Below are 14,941 nucleotides of genomic sequence, written 5' to 3' on the forward strand. Positions count from 1 at the left end.
AGCCATTGAAACACTTATGTCATCTCTGGAGCTTTGGCAGTTCCATTCTCTTTTCTGCCAATACAGTGCATTTTTGTATAGGAATTGGAAAACTTGGACGGAAAAAAAAAATGGCGGACGAGGAACAGGGCCAGTCTTTTTCAGCCCTTTACAATCCCTCCATTGATTCTGTATTGACCACAAATTCAACAAAATGCAAATGCCAAAAAAGCACAAATATCCTTTAATTGGGGGTCTCATACATTGTGGCTAGCATCCTAGCGCCATAAAGACAAGAGCGCCATTCTCGGCGCTCCATCAACTGGCTTCGGTATGTCAACACTTCTAGCCAAACCTTTACCCTTAAGAAACGACGTGCCAGTGTCCGTGCCATAGATAACCAGCGTTACTCACTCGCTCTAACAGTGCTCCGTGTGGACTTTATTCATCCACACCGGTTCACTAAAGCTATATGAAATGACTTTGGTGACAGCGCTGAGTGGGAGGGTATGAAGAGGAAGAACGGGAATGGGGCGGAAGATATAATCTCACACATCATATTACTTTTAATTCATGTCACCCGTGGCACTGCTCTGTAGGATTCATTTGCATTTGCCTTTTGCGGCTCGTGAATAATGTTGTCTCGTTTGTCATTTAAGTCCATTATGTATTTGCATTTTGAAATGAAATAGTAGTGGGCGGGGGGTGGGGGTGGGGGCGGGTATTCGGTGGGGAATGGGGGAGTGCTGACGAGTTTTTACAAAAGGTGGGGCTGTGAAAGGATGAAGAGGGAAGGAAATGGAGGAGAGAAGAGGGTGGGGGAGGGAGAGAGAAAGAGAGACAGAGAAAGAGAGAGATAGAGAGAGACAGAGAGAGCAAGTCAGGGCAAGTGAGAAAGAGAGAGAGAGAGAGCAAGGCAGGGCGAGCGAGAGGGAGGGAGAGGGAGGGAGAAAGAGACAGAGGGAAAGAAAGTGAGAGACAGAGGGAGAGGGAGGGAGAGAGAGAAAGAGGGAGGGAGAAAGACAAAGAGAGTGAAAGCGAGGGATAGAGAGAGAGAGAGAGAAAGAGGGAGGGAGAGGGAGAGAGAGAGAGAGAGATGCCAGAGCAGTGAAAACTGTTCTCTGACGGCCCTGGCCCGGCGTCCTTTGGTGTGACAGGATGGAAATTTGAAAGGGCAGGGAAGGAAAGAGCAGAATAACATCAGAATAAAAGCTTTCAAAACGACTGTGCACGGGTGCACAATGTGTGCGTTTTGTGTGCGTCGTTATTGTCTTTTGAGCCGAATGCAGAGTGACTCACTGCAGTATGAAATTGAGATCATTATAGAACATTGTTCTTCATTGTGTCTTTTACCACGCAGTAGCTGTTTGGATGATTTCATTTTATGACGCCACTGTACCCTGCTACATACCATTTCGTTGTTTTTTTGGCTGCTACTTCGCACCAGCGTTCCCATTTGAATAGTGAAACATAATTTTTTTTCCCTCTCTGGTAGATATAAAGTAATCTACCCCAAACACGTTTCTCCCGTCTCCTGTCTCATGGTACATGGTTTAGCTGTGTGGAGCCATTACTGTTGCCCTGGCGCAGCACTTTGCTTCAGGCTTACCGAGATGTGGTACTTATGTGGTATTTTCTTGTTTTGTTTTTATGAATTGTATGTTTTATGGAATTTTTTATTCATTTTTATTTTATTTTATTTCTGGTTATTTCAGTTTAGCGACTTGTGGTGCTTCGAGTTGTGATGTGGTGCTTTGAGTTGTGTTGTAGTGCTTTCAGTTGTGTTGTGGTGGTTTGTGTTGTGTTGTAATGCATTGTTTGCTACAATGTAGACATTATCTGTTTACCGTTTTGGCTGTGTGTGTTTTGGTAAATGGTAAATGGTAAATGGACTGCATTTATATGGCGCTTTTATCCAAAGCGCTTTACAATTGATGCCTCTCATTCGCCAGAGCAGTTAGGGGTTAGGGGTTAGGTGTCTTGCTCAAGGACACTTCGACACACCCAGGGCGGGTTTTGAACCGGCAACCCTCCAACTGCCAGACAATCGGTCTTACCTCCTGAGCTATGTCGCCCCTTTTTGGCCGTGTTGTATTTTCGCTGTGCGGTTCTTCCATTGTTTGTGTTGTTGCTGTGCAGTTTTTCCATTGTTTGTGTTGTTGCTTTGCAGTTCTTCCATTAGTTGTGTTGTTGCTTGGCAGTTCATGTTGTGTTGTTGCTGTGCAGTTTTTCCATTGTTTGTGTTGTTGCTGTGCAGTTTTTCCATTGTTTGTGTTGTTGCTGTGCAGTTCTTCCATTGTTTGTGTTGTTGCTGTGCAGTTCTTCCATTGGTTGTGTTGTTGCTGTGCAGTTTTTCCATTGTTTGTGTTGTTGCTTGGCAGTTCTTCCATTGGTTGTGTTGTTGCTGTGCAGTTCTTCCATTGGTTGTGTTTTCAGGGAAAAGCTGAATCTCTCAGAGTGGATGGCAGAAAAGGGAGTGGAGTTTACGACTCTTCACTTACACCATCTCAATATCTCTCAACTTATTTGAAACTAGTCACCACCATCGTACTGAGGCAATCACATTTAAACCAAGGGGACACTTGACAGAGACAAAGGGTTTCCAGTTAAGGATCAATAGCAATACACTTTATTATTAATTTGCGCGGGCTCAATACAATTTATACAGCCCGCACAACAACATTGCTAATGATTTTGTCCACCCTCCAAAAAAAAAAAAACTGGATACAAACTGTGTTGTCTCAAAACAAAATATGGCCAGTGGTGCCAGGCTGACATTTAATTGAGACGCGGCATTTAGGGGGAAGAGCCGAACTGAACTCGGAACAAAAGGCTACTTCTAAAAACTAGGCCATTACTTATTCAGGAGCGATGTGCCCCCATGCTAATTACCGGAGGCTAAGTGTCAGAGTTTATGTGTGTGACACGTTTTTCATTAGGAAATGGTCACTTTAAATGTCCGGGGAGTTTGGCAGGAGAGGCGGTTGTATAAAGAGGTGACGGAGAGAGAGAGGGAGAGACGGGGCAGCAGTCTGTCACGGCGGAAAAGAGAGGGGCGTACAGCATGGTGAATGGTAAATGGACTGCATCTATATAGCGCTTTTATCCAAAGTGCTTTACAGTTGATGCCTCCCATTCACCCACTCACACGCCCTCTCACACACCAACGGTGAAAGGCTGCCATGCAAGGTACCATGCAAGGTAAGGGAGCAATTAGGGGTTAGGTGTCTTGCTCAGGGACATTTTGACATGCCCAGAGCGGGGGGATCGAACCGGCAACCCTCCGACTGCCAGACAACCGCTCTTACCTCCTGAGCTATGGTGCCCCCTATGCATGCGGCAGATTACGGGACTGGGGGGAGGGGGGGGGGGAGGGCAGAGATTTTTTTTTAAGTCATGCTGACCGCAGAAGTGACTGGCTCCTGTAAATACGTGGTGCCCCGCACTCTTTTAATACGGCCCAGTGCTTTTATGCTGAACATAACAGTTATGAAATCTGTTGAAAATGGTCTTGGAAGACTGCAGAAGGTCCCCTCAGGTGGGTAGGGTGGAAGCCGTTAATTCCTGCCATTCTTCCTTCCCCCTCCACTGCCCCCTTTCTCCGCATCCTGTTTTTCAGATATGCTAACATCCCTGCATTTTTCTGGAATTTACGGGTATGTCACTGCAGCTGTTTTACCAAACCTACGTACTACAAATCAAACGGAACAAAAGCGGGCAAAAAGCAACAAACAAATGCATAAAACCAAAACGAAAACAATATTTCATTGGTAGCGGTTGTTCACTGCCTTGTGTTGCTGTCCTGAGCCAGATATATTGAGAAATGTGTTTGCACAGCATTTGCCAGTTGTTTTCATTCGTGAATCTGTCTGTACAGGTCTCCACGGCGATAGAATGCCTAAAAGGATTTGGCAGCCAATTAAAGAAAAGGAGGGCTGGCTGAGGAAGAAGGATAGCCTTCCTCCAAAACCTGCATGTCTATCATGCAAACACAAAGACAGACAAGGTACACGTATGCATATGTTCATTTCAGGGTTTTAGATGCTAAACTATATCTGAGCAATAGATCGTGTTATAATGATTGATATGGTGGTGCTTGATATGTGTTTTGCAGTAGAACCTAGGGACTATACATCTGCCATTTTGCATTTTGTGCACTGGCTTGAGTTGGTTTTTTTAGTTTCTGTGAGGTACTTTGAACTCCCATTTGGCCGATCAGCTAGATCCTTTTCTTCTTCCCCTCTCACTTTACCCCTTCTATCTTTGTTTTTGTTTGCTTGTCTTTTCTGTCTCTTCCCTCTCTTTCACCTCTTCCCCTCAGACATTTTCTCACTGTTTTCCAGACAGCTGTGCTTTTTCAACCTGCCTTGTGACCCCATTCCCATCTCAAAACTACCCTCCACAACCACCCCCTTGCCCTGCCCCCTACACGCGCACACACACACACACACACACACACACACACCAACGCCTCGTACTATTTGGCCTGTGTTTAGTGTGTAGAATGTGTCCTCTCTGGTTTGGCTCTGTTTCGGCTCTGTTTCGGCCCTGTTTCGGCCCTGTTTCTCCTCTGGGCCGTGCAGACGTGTGGGCAGCTGGGATTCCAGCCGGCTCCTGTTTCCTTGTCTACCTGAGCTGCTCGTACCTGCAGAGCCCTGCTGCCAAGTGGCTGGCGGGCGGAGGTGTGAGCCAAGCGGATAATAACAGCACAGACAGACACCAACAGCTGGGAAGCATAGAAGGTGTGAGATGTGCGTGTGTGGGTGGTGGGAGGGGGCGGGGGGGTGTTAATTGTCACCTGTATTCTGTTGTTATGTGAGAGTGAGTGTGAGCCGTTTGGTGACTACGTCGGCATTCGTTACCCTTCTCCTTCCCTTCCCTTTTCTTGGTTGTCAAACCATTGTAAAAACAATTCCTGTCACCGTGACAACCTGCCCTGCCTTGTTTTATTGCTGTGAATTCAATTGGCACATAGGGTGCAAACATCCACCCAAGGAGCACCTGGAACTACCATAGGGCATCACCTGCAAGTGATAAGTGCACAACAAGGACTGACTTATTTTCAGAGTAGCTGTGTTATATCTGTGTGTGTGTGTGTGTGTGTGTGTGTGTGTGTGTGTGTGTGTTGGGGGGGGGGTGGGGGGGCAAGGAAGCAGAGCACACCTGTTTTGTTGTCCCCAGACCTGTCCAGGTGTGTGGATGTTCGGTCTTGATGACAGCATAATGAGGGTTTCAGCGCAAGACAATAACTAAATTTCCTGTTGTTAAAATTTCACTCTTTTTAATCCTCTCTGCTTTCTTGTACTTCTTCTCTTCTTCGTCTCACACTTGATCCCCCCTGCCATCCCCTCTTCTCCTTCCGTGTTTCTAATCCCTCACCTTCCTCTTCATCACACTTTTCTCAACCGCCCTCACTCTCGCTGTCTCTCTTTCTCTCTCTCCCTCTCTGCCTCAGGCTATGAATGGCTGACACACTTTCTTCCCCCCCACATCCACTCTTGTCAGTGTCACTGATGAAAGGGTGAAAGAAGAGAGGGAGGAGAGGAAGGGCGAGAGAGGCTGTCAGCGAGCGGAGAGCGTGTGTGTGTGTGTCCCGGGGGCCGTGTTTGAGCAGGTCCGCGTGAGCGACTGTCTGCCGCAACACAGCCTTTCCCTTGTGCTGTTAAACACACACGGAGTCAGTCTGCCCGTCACGTCCCGAGAGCAGTGGAGGAAGCCCTTTCTTCAGCCTGAGGGCAGCGTGGCAGGGACCGAGCTCATTTGCCTATAGGCCCCGAGAGCGAGTGTGTGCGTGTGCTTGCTTGAGTGTGTGTGCGCGTGCGCACGCGCGTGCATATGTGCTCTTGTCGGATCTGAGATCTGCATGCGTGTCTAGTGCAGTGCCCAGTCAGTGTCACTATTAGTATGGCTAATCTTTGGCCACGATGAGTTGCAGTGAAGCCCTGTGCCGCTGCACGTAGAATTTTCCGCTCGTGGTCTCACGGGATTCTGCGTGTGCTCCACCTCCACATGAGATGCTTCCCCTCTAAACAGCAGGATGTTTACCGACTCAATTCAGGCTGAACTCTTTGCCCGAGGCCACAAACGCAGCAGTTCGCCCCGCCAGGAGTTAAAATCTGTAACATCCTGGCTACGATTTGTCGTCTTTCTGAGATTTTTTATTTTTTTCAGCCGCGTCTTCCGTCGTTCATCACCGATCTCTAAATCTCCGTCCCCTGTTTTCTCCGACGAGGACGGAGAATGTGTCAGCCCGTGTGAAAGATTGCACTGACTCGTACGAACCTCTCTCTCTCGTCTGCTGAAATCATGCCTCTTAAAAATCATTTTCTCTGTCCCCCTAATGCTTCTATTTCCTTTTCATTCCCCATTTCTATGCCTTCATTGAATACCCTCATTTAAATATTATCTTGCGTGTTTCTAAAATTAACATATGGAAGGCTCCCTCTTGCAAGTTGATTTAATTATTATAATTGCTATTCAATTTGAACTAGAAAATTTTCTATTTCATCCCCATGCAACATTTCATTTTAACTTAATTAAGTTGTAGCTATTACACAATTATAGGTATTGCTTGTTACACAATATCGAACTACCGATTTGCAGGGTTTTATAATTGCTTCTCATTCTTGATAATCTACATGAAAAAAATGTTTCATAAAATTCTTCCAGAAATGTATGTTCAATTACATCAAAAACCCACGTTCACCCACGTTCACATTCAGGGCAGTATGTTGTTTTTCTTTACTATGTTTATCTTCTTTCAATTCAGGATACACACGTATGTGAGCTGTGAATATGATTCTGATAACTTGCACTTGAGGCATTTCACGTATTTCTATGTGATTCCAGGACACTTCCAAAATACTATTTCAAATGCTATTTAAAATACATACGCTAGCTCAAATGCAGGCACTTGTTGACTAGTGACACTGAAGAGAACCCGTTTTAAATATCTGTGGATGTTAATTGAATGACATTAAGGCACTGCTCCAGTGCATGGATGGGCCCCACGGTCTGGTTTCCAATCCGCACTTTGCCAGTGCTGACAGTGGCCAGCAGTGCCGCAGGGCAACGCTTAATTAGCACAAGTGGGATAACGAGATCTCATCACCCCCCCCCCCCCCTTCTGCTGCCTGATCTGGTTGCTCGTCGTGTGCCTGCTGAGTGGCACGTACAGTGTTTTCCTCCGACCGTGTCCATGTCAGCCTGACTTATCCGCCACAGTGCGAGAAGAAGCGGTGATGACATTGTGTGTGCTTTGGAGCCGAGTGCAGCTTGTGTCCCAACTAATTTTGGAAGATATCAGGCTAGATACATTTCTGCTGTCTGAGAAGCTCTCAAAAACAAACAAAACAAAAAAAAAAAACGAAGTGATTTTGAAGTGCAGCATCACTTATTTTTGTTTTCCCGATACAGATATGTACACAGTGCCGTCATTGTAAAGCGCAGTGTGTTTTTCTTGCGACCCTGTCTCTGGGCCCCTGTTCGGTTCCTCCTCCCAGGTGTCAGTACATTTTCAGGGTCATCGACTGAACGAGCGACCATCTTGTTTAAAAGCTTTGACAACCACAGGGCAGAGTGCAGTTGGATCACTGTGCACTCTCTTCTGCATGTACCCACCTGTCTGCTGCCCTCCCAAGCTCGCAAATAGCCACGACCAATGCCTGATTCATTTCCTGTTTTCTCTCAGATGGAGATGTACACGCGTAGACCGCAGGTGTGTGTGAGTCAAAACAAAGCGATAGCTTGCCAAAAAAAGAAAACAAAAACAAAAACAAAAAACTGGAAGCTGAAGATGTACCGATGAGGTAAAGCAGAGCGACTGGAGGTTGAGGGTGAAATGAGGTTGTGTACGTGGACATCTTGTGTCTGATTTAAGACAGAGTTAAGGTGGCTTAACCCCCACGCCTCAGAGTGCATTCATTAGAAGCCACGAGACGCTTGCCACGCCCCTAATCGCACTGCGCCGGAATGTTCCGCAGCTTGCAAGTTCCTACCTGTACACTACCTGTATGTTAGCATTTGTATTTGGGGGGGGGGGGGGAGATTGCAATCGCGTACAGGGGTTCATAATTGGATGGATGATACTAAATGTCTGACAGATTTATGTTTCTTGTGTTTTAGCACCGGGTCACTTTAACACGCGTTTTTAAAAAAATTACGACGCTGTTATTGGCACCGATAACTTTTTTTTGGAGTGCAGATGTTTGTTCTCTCAAAACGATCCAGAAAGCTAACACTTTTGGTATTACCTTCTCAAAAGAAAAGTTGCTTAGACACATAAAAACAAGCCGTTACCCAAATAATCTAAGGCTTTACTGGAAACGGTAGCAGGTTCCTTCGCGACTGACTCCGCGGTTACTTGAGAGAGCCTGTGTTTTTCCCCCTTGCTGTACTCATAGTGATGTCCAGAGGGGGTGATTATTACTGTGCTTAGCACTATCCAGGTACATTTACAGCATTGGCCCGTCGCTTTGAGAACACTGCTGTTCTGGCAATAAACCATCGCTGGACCTGAATTTTAATTTTGTCAGAGAGATGAGAGGATTTGCGCCTTCCCGAAATGGCTTCTATTCGGAAGTGAGGGAAGAAGGACAACGTTAATGGGAGGGCTGGGAGAACAATAGATTTCTTCCCCCTCCCCCCCCGCCCAAGAGGCGGAAGAAACACACGGGTTGGAGTGTCGGAATTGCTGTGATTAGGGAGAGATTTTATGAGAGAGAAGCACAAAAAAAAAGGGACAAAAGGGGCAGAGGGAACACACAAAGGAGTGGAGCGAGAGAGCAATCTTCTTCTCGCGCGCCGCGGACGAGAGCAGGGGCAGGACACCGGGGAGCCAGTCGATTGTGCGTTAGGATAAAAATCTGGGTCTGAAATTGTGGAAAAGACTGGGGCGGAAGAGGAGAGAGAAGCTACTTTTTTTTTTTTACCTCTGACAGGCACAAAGGCAGAGAGAAGGTTACTAAAGTACAAAAAAAAAAAACCCTGAGAGAGGGTAGACATTTTATTTCATGCCTACTGAAAGTTTTTTTTTGTTTCATGCTCAAAAGGTGAGCAAGGGAGAGGAAGAGAGAGAAAGAGAGAGAGAGAGCGAAGGGAGGTATATACCACAATAGCAGTAATTTTCTACAACAGGCAGTGTGGTGGCTGTAGAGGAGAGAAGATGGAGAGTCCTTATATGCAGACTAACGCCTGAGGGTCAGGCTCATTTCCATGAAAGAGGTTGAACGAGCTGAGAGAGTGGTAGAGAGAGAGACAGACGGGGGAGAGGGAAAGAGGGATTGAGAGAGGATGAGATGGATAGAGAGAGGATGAAGGAGAGAGTGGGCAGGAGATAGAGGTGGCGGTTGAGGGCACTCGATGCACCAGCTATATTTCCATTCCTTCATCCTGCCTATCCCCCTCTCTCAGCTCTCTGGCTCTTTAACCCCTCCTCCCTCTCTCTTGCTTCTGCTTTTCCCCTCTTTCTTTGTATCACTCCTCTCTCACCTTTTTGTCGCTTTCCTTCACCGTTCCTCTTTGTCATTGTCTCTCTTCCTGCCACCTTTTTTCTCTCCCCATCATCCGGTTTCTGCTGTAAATTACGATCCAAAACGAGTGGCTGCCGGAATGCTGGGAACATGTGACACGCAATTACATTTTTTTTTTTTATTAGAGAAAAGAAAAATGTACGTAATCAATATATATCGTATGGCTACAGTGTAGACAATTCGACAATTCTTGTGCAGCCAGTGTATATAGAGAACACAGCCCTCCTGGGTTGTCTTTTTTTTTTTTGCGCTGTGATTGTGGTATTCATTTGGAAAACTGGCATAGGCTCAGCACTGAAGAGCTCTTCAATGCAGAACATTACCCCCCAGTAGCAGGTGTGGAATGGCCTCCATGTCTTCTGGGTTTTGCGGTTCACAGTCTGTTTTCAATTACTCAATGTACCCCCTTAATATAACTTGTGATGATGTAGCTGACGAAGCCCCGTCTGCAGAGCTATTTTTAGGCCGTCAAGCGTTTCACATTTTCTATCTACCTACACGGTCTGACATCTAGTTAATGGCATTGTTGGGGTACTGACGCGTGTGTGTGCGTGCGTGCGTGCGTGTGCATGTGTGTGTGCGTGCGTGCGTGCGTGCGTGCGTGTGCATGTGTGTGTGTGTGTGTGTGCGTGTGCGTGCGTGCGCGTGCGTGCGTGCGTGCGTGCGTGTGTGTTTGTATGGGTGCTTATGAAAGAGACAGACAGTCGGACGGACAGACAGAGAGACAGACGCCATGGCAGGCAGACTGCCATTGTTTACAGACACTGAAAAGAAAATTATGAGCATAAAGGCGCTTAAGCTGCATAAACACAGCCACTATAAAAACGACGCGGTGTCACCCATAAACCCCCCCCCCCCCGTTCCTGAGCGCTGTCATTATGTAGATGTGATCACCGCGCACGTTAATGGCACCGGGTGGCAACTGGTGCCTCATTGCAGGAGAGAGAGAGAGAGAGAGAGAGCAGGTGTTATAATTGGAGATGAGAGGCAAGGCAGTCACACACACACACGCACGCACACACACGTGTTCACACACGCATGCACACACACACACAAGCACACATGCACACACACACACATTCACGCACACGCACACACACATGCACACATTGACACACACACATACACACACAAAAACATACAGGCGCACACACATGCACACATTCACACACACATGCACACACAAACACATACAGGCATGCACACACACACACATGCGCAAGCGTGCGCACACACACACGAGCACGCACACATTCACACACACACATGCACAAACAGACACATACACGCATGCACACGCACGCACACACACATGCACATGCGCACGCACGCGCACACACGAGCACGCACACATTCACACACACATGCACACACAGACACATACACGCATGCACACACACATGCACATGCGCACGCATGCGCGCGCACACACGCACACGCAGTCTTGCTGGCTCACATTGACTGCAGTCAGTGTTTGTGCTGTCAGCTCGTTCGCTGGCGCACGTGCCTTCACCCTCGCTTGTAATGATGGCGTTATGGCAGCTGCTGTGGGTTACGCTGTAAATAACGCTTGTAATCACTCCTGTAGCTGTCTCCAGTCATGTATGACCCCTCCCTGCCCTGCGTAAGGAGAGAACGGGGTTTTGCTGGGGGCAGTCAGTGCTGTTGCTGGGGGCCATTGTGTGAGGCTGTCTGTGGTGTTCGACTGGAGCGTGGCTTGCTGTGGTTATGGGTCATGCAATCCGGTGGTGTTGAAAGGAGAAGAAATGGGCTGACATCAGCCCCCCACCCCCCCCCCCGCCTGCGCGCAATCCTAAACTAGGCTATGGCCCTGGGCTGGACTTGAATGTCTGAGCTCTCCATCCCCCTTTCCGCCTCGGAAACGACGGGGGGGGACATGAGCCCGTTCCATCTGCCAGCTCGCTGCTAAAGGCCTTGGACAGGACCCGCGTCCTGCTGCTCAGAATGTGCAGAGTTCTGTAAACACACTCAAAAATGTTACGAGCACAGTCCCGTTTCATTGCCACCACTGTGTGTGTGTGTGTGTGTGTCGCTGTGTGTGTGCCACTGTGTGTGTGTATGTGTGTGTGTCACTGTGTGTGTGTTGTGTGTGTGTGTGTCGCTGTGTGTGTGCCACTGTGTGTGTGTGTATGTGTGTGTGTCACTGTGTGTGTGTGTGTGTGTTGCTGTGTGTGTGTCACGTGTGTGGTTGTGGTGTCGCTGTGTGTGTATGTGGTGTCCTGTGTGTGTGTGTGCGTGTGTGTTGTCGTGTGTGTGTGCCACTGTGTGTGCGTATGTGTGTGTGTCACTGTGTGTTTGTGTGTGTGTGTGTGTCGCTGTGTGTGCGTATGTGTGTGTGTATGTGTATGTGTGTGTGCGTGTGTCACTGTGTGTGTGTGTCACTGTGTGTGTGTCGCTGTGTGTGCGTATGTGTGTGTGTATGTGTGTCACTGTGTGTGTGTGTCACTGTGTGTGTGTCGCTGTGTGTGCGTATGTGTGTGTGTGTGTGTCACTGTGCTTGTGTCACGGTGTGTTTGTGTGTGTATGTGTACATGTATGCATGTGTACGTGTGTGTGTGTGTGTGTTAGGCAGGGTCAGTGTATGTGTTTGTGTGTGTGTGTGTATGTCTGTGCACATGTGTGAGTGTGTATTCGTGAGTACAGTGTTTATCAGGTAGGGTCAGCATGTCGCAGTATATCTGCTGTACATAGGATATGAAAATGTCAGCTCCTGCTGGGCTCTCATATGAAGCGGCTAATTTACTCTCGAATAAGTACAGTGTCCCCTTCCATGAGACACCCATGTAAATCACGCAGTCAACTTATTCAGTCACTTCCTGCTTCTGCACAGCCCTTCCTGTTAGCTTCAGCAGGGTCCCACGTTAGCTTGTGTGTCCATCCTCGTGCACGGAACCTCTACTCCACCTTGTCCTCTGTATAAGCACTCCAGCGTGAATTACTTCAATCACTGCCCTGGTAATCACTGTTATCATTACCATAAATGTCAGTTCCCTCCCATTAAATCTAGTTGCCATGGCGAAACCCCCATGGAACCAAGTTGTCATGGTAACTATTAAGTGGGGTGGGGTGGGGTTGTGGTGCGTTTGCTGTCCAGAACGTACGCTGACAGTACCACGCGAACAGGCGAAGTTTGGGCATCAGGTGCCCTTGCCGGTGCATCGTAAAATAACTTTCTGAGAAATATCCGCATGGCTGATATTTACAGTAGGTCGGTCATGTGCGAACAGGGGGCTGTTGTAAAACCAGACAGCTGTAGTAAACACGTCTGTGGAGAGGAGGGTGACCTCCAAGCCCCCCAAACTCTGAAGGACGGCACAAAACTGAACGGGCTGAATCAAATTCACTATGTGTCAAATGCAGAAATAAAGAACTGTCACTCATTTCATTTTTAGGGATCATCATAAAAGCAAGGTAAAACAAAATGTCATCCATTTAAAAAAAAAAAAGACAGCTACTGTATTTTAATTTGAAAACAACTATGAAATGTTGAGGGATAAAAAAATATGAAGTGGGGATTGTTTTTCAGCACCTTCAGTCTTTACATAAATGTATCTGAATGGGACTCCTGGACGGAGTATCACAGCTACTCAATGCTACTTATTAGTTAGCGCGGGTTTCCTCTGGATGCTCCAGTTTCCTCCTGTAGTCCAGAGACATGCAGGCTCCAGGGCTCATTTTCAAAAGAGATCTCACTGTGACTGCCCTAGTTAAATAAAAGCTAAATAAAAATAAATCATTTTTAATAAAACAAAATTGTGCAAAAGCAGCCCCACAGTTTAGCTGGTGGACTGCAGAACTGAAGAGGAGCAGTGGCTGACTGCATGCTCTATGGAGAACCCGTGTTCTATTCTGCACTGTTCTCCTGTCCCTGCAAGCTTTATGGAAAACCCGTGTTCTGTTCTGCACTGTTCTTCTGCCCCTGCATGCTCTATGGAGAACCCGTGTTCTATTCTCCAGTCCCTGCATGCTCTATGGAGAACCCGTGTTCTATTCTTCACTGTTCTCCTGTCCCTGCAAGCTCTATGGAGAACCCGTGTTCTATTCTCCTGTCCCTGCAAGCTCTATAGAAAACCTGTGTTCTGTTCTGCACTGTTCTTCTGCCCCTGCATGCTCTATGGAGAACCCGTGTTCTATTCTTCACTGTTCTCCTGTCCCTGCAAGCTCTATGGAGAACCCGTGTCCTATTCTGCACTGTTCTCCTGTCCCTGCATGCTCTATGGAGAACCCGTGTTCTATTCTGCACTGTTCTCCCGTCCCTGCAAGCTCTGTGGAGAACGCGTGTTCTATTCTGCACTGCTCTCCAGTCCCTGGATTGATGAAGGGTGCTTCAGGAAAAGGAGGGGCAAATGTCTTCAGGAGAAATAAATATTAATTCCGGGTAAACTGTAGGTTAGAAAAGCTGCGGACATTGAGGCATGCGGTACATTGTGTGTCTACAATGTCTAAGGCCGTGGGAATATAAATAATAATAATAATAATAATGTTTTCTTGCTCTCCAAGCAGTCTAAACCAGTGTGTCTGCAGGCTTACTGCCAGGGCAGGTCAAACCCAGTCCTTCTGTGGATGCAGCAGTACACTGAAGTCAAAGGTGGCCATTTGTTAATTCTCTGATGCTGCAGTAGTCGCTCCCTTCTTATGTTAAAGAGCACAACGACCACCGCTTCTGTTCCCCCAGCAGCGCACCGTCATTAAACTTTAAACCTTGAACGAGACACTCAGCCTGAATTGATTGAGTGTCTAAATACCCGGCCGCATAAATGGATAATCGACGTTAGGTGAAAACGCAATAGTTTCACCCGGCTATGAGCCTTCAGTGGTGTAGCGGTCTGGCTGTACGCTTTCCTCTGAGCAGTCCAGTGCATCCCCCGCAGTGGTGTTACAGTGTGTTTTGATCGATGTACTATTACCGTGTCAAACACTTCTGTTCAGAGTGCCTGAGTAATAACATATTTGCTCTATTACTGTCTGAAAGTCTGTGTAATGATAAATTAAATAATGCTAAATAAGAAATGAGTATAAAGCCAGTTGCATAATAATGATTGTAATCAGATCTTGAAACTTGATCTAATCTTTCAGTGATGATAAGTCCAGTTGTAGGTCTGTGTGTTCACATGTTAGATGCTGGGAGTTATATCCACACTCTTGACTCATTCCTGCACTATCTACAGACCATTATCAACTCTGCAGTACAAACTCCAGAAGATAATTCATTCATGTTGCAGCCAATCAATTATATGTGGATCTGAGACTGTATCAGTGAGTATTTATATAGGGCACAAAGAGTGGGCAAATATGCATGCAAGTGTTTGTACAGGATGGGTGAAGGAGTACATGCATTTCTGTGTGTGTGTGTGTGTGTGAAACAGAGAGAGAGTGAGACAGAATGAGTGAGTATGTGTATGTTTGTACAG

The 14,941-nt window shown here is 47.0% G+C and overlaps 1 long non-coding RNA gene across 1 annotated transcript in view; it reads left to right on the top strand.

The window, feature by feature from the left end:
• LOC135237094 (uncharacterized) overlaps nt 1–14,941 on the top strand; it is a 39,904-nt gene that overhangs the window by 4,853 nt on the left and 20,110 nt on the right. The window lies entirely within an intron of this gene.

The sequence above is a fragment of the Anguilla rostrata genome, chromosome 13 (genome assembly GCF_018555375.3).
Source record: "Anguilla rostrata isolate EN2019 chromosome 13, ASM1855537v3, whole genome shotgun sequence".
Lineage (NCBI taxonomy): Eukaryota > Metazoa > Chordata > Actinopteri > Anguilliformes > Anguillidae > Anguilla > Anguilla rostrata.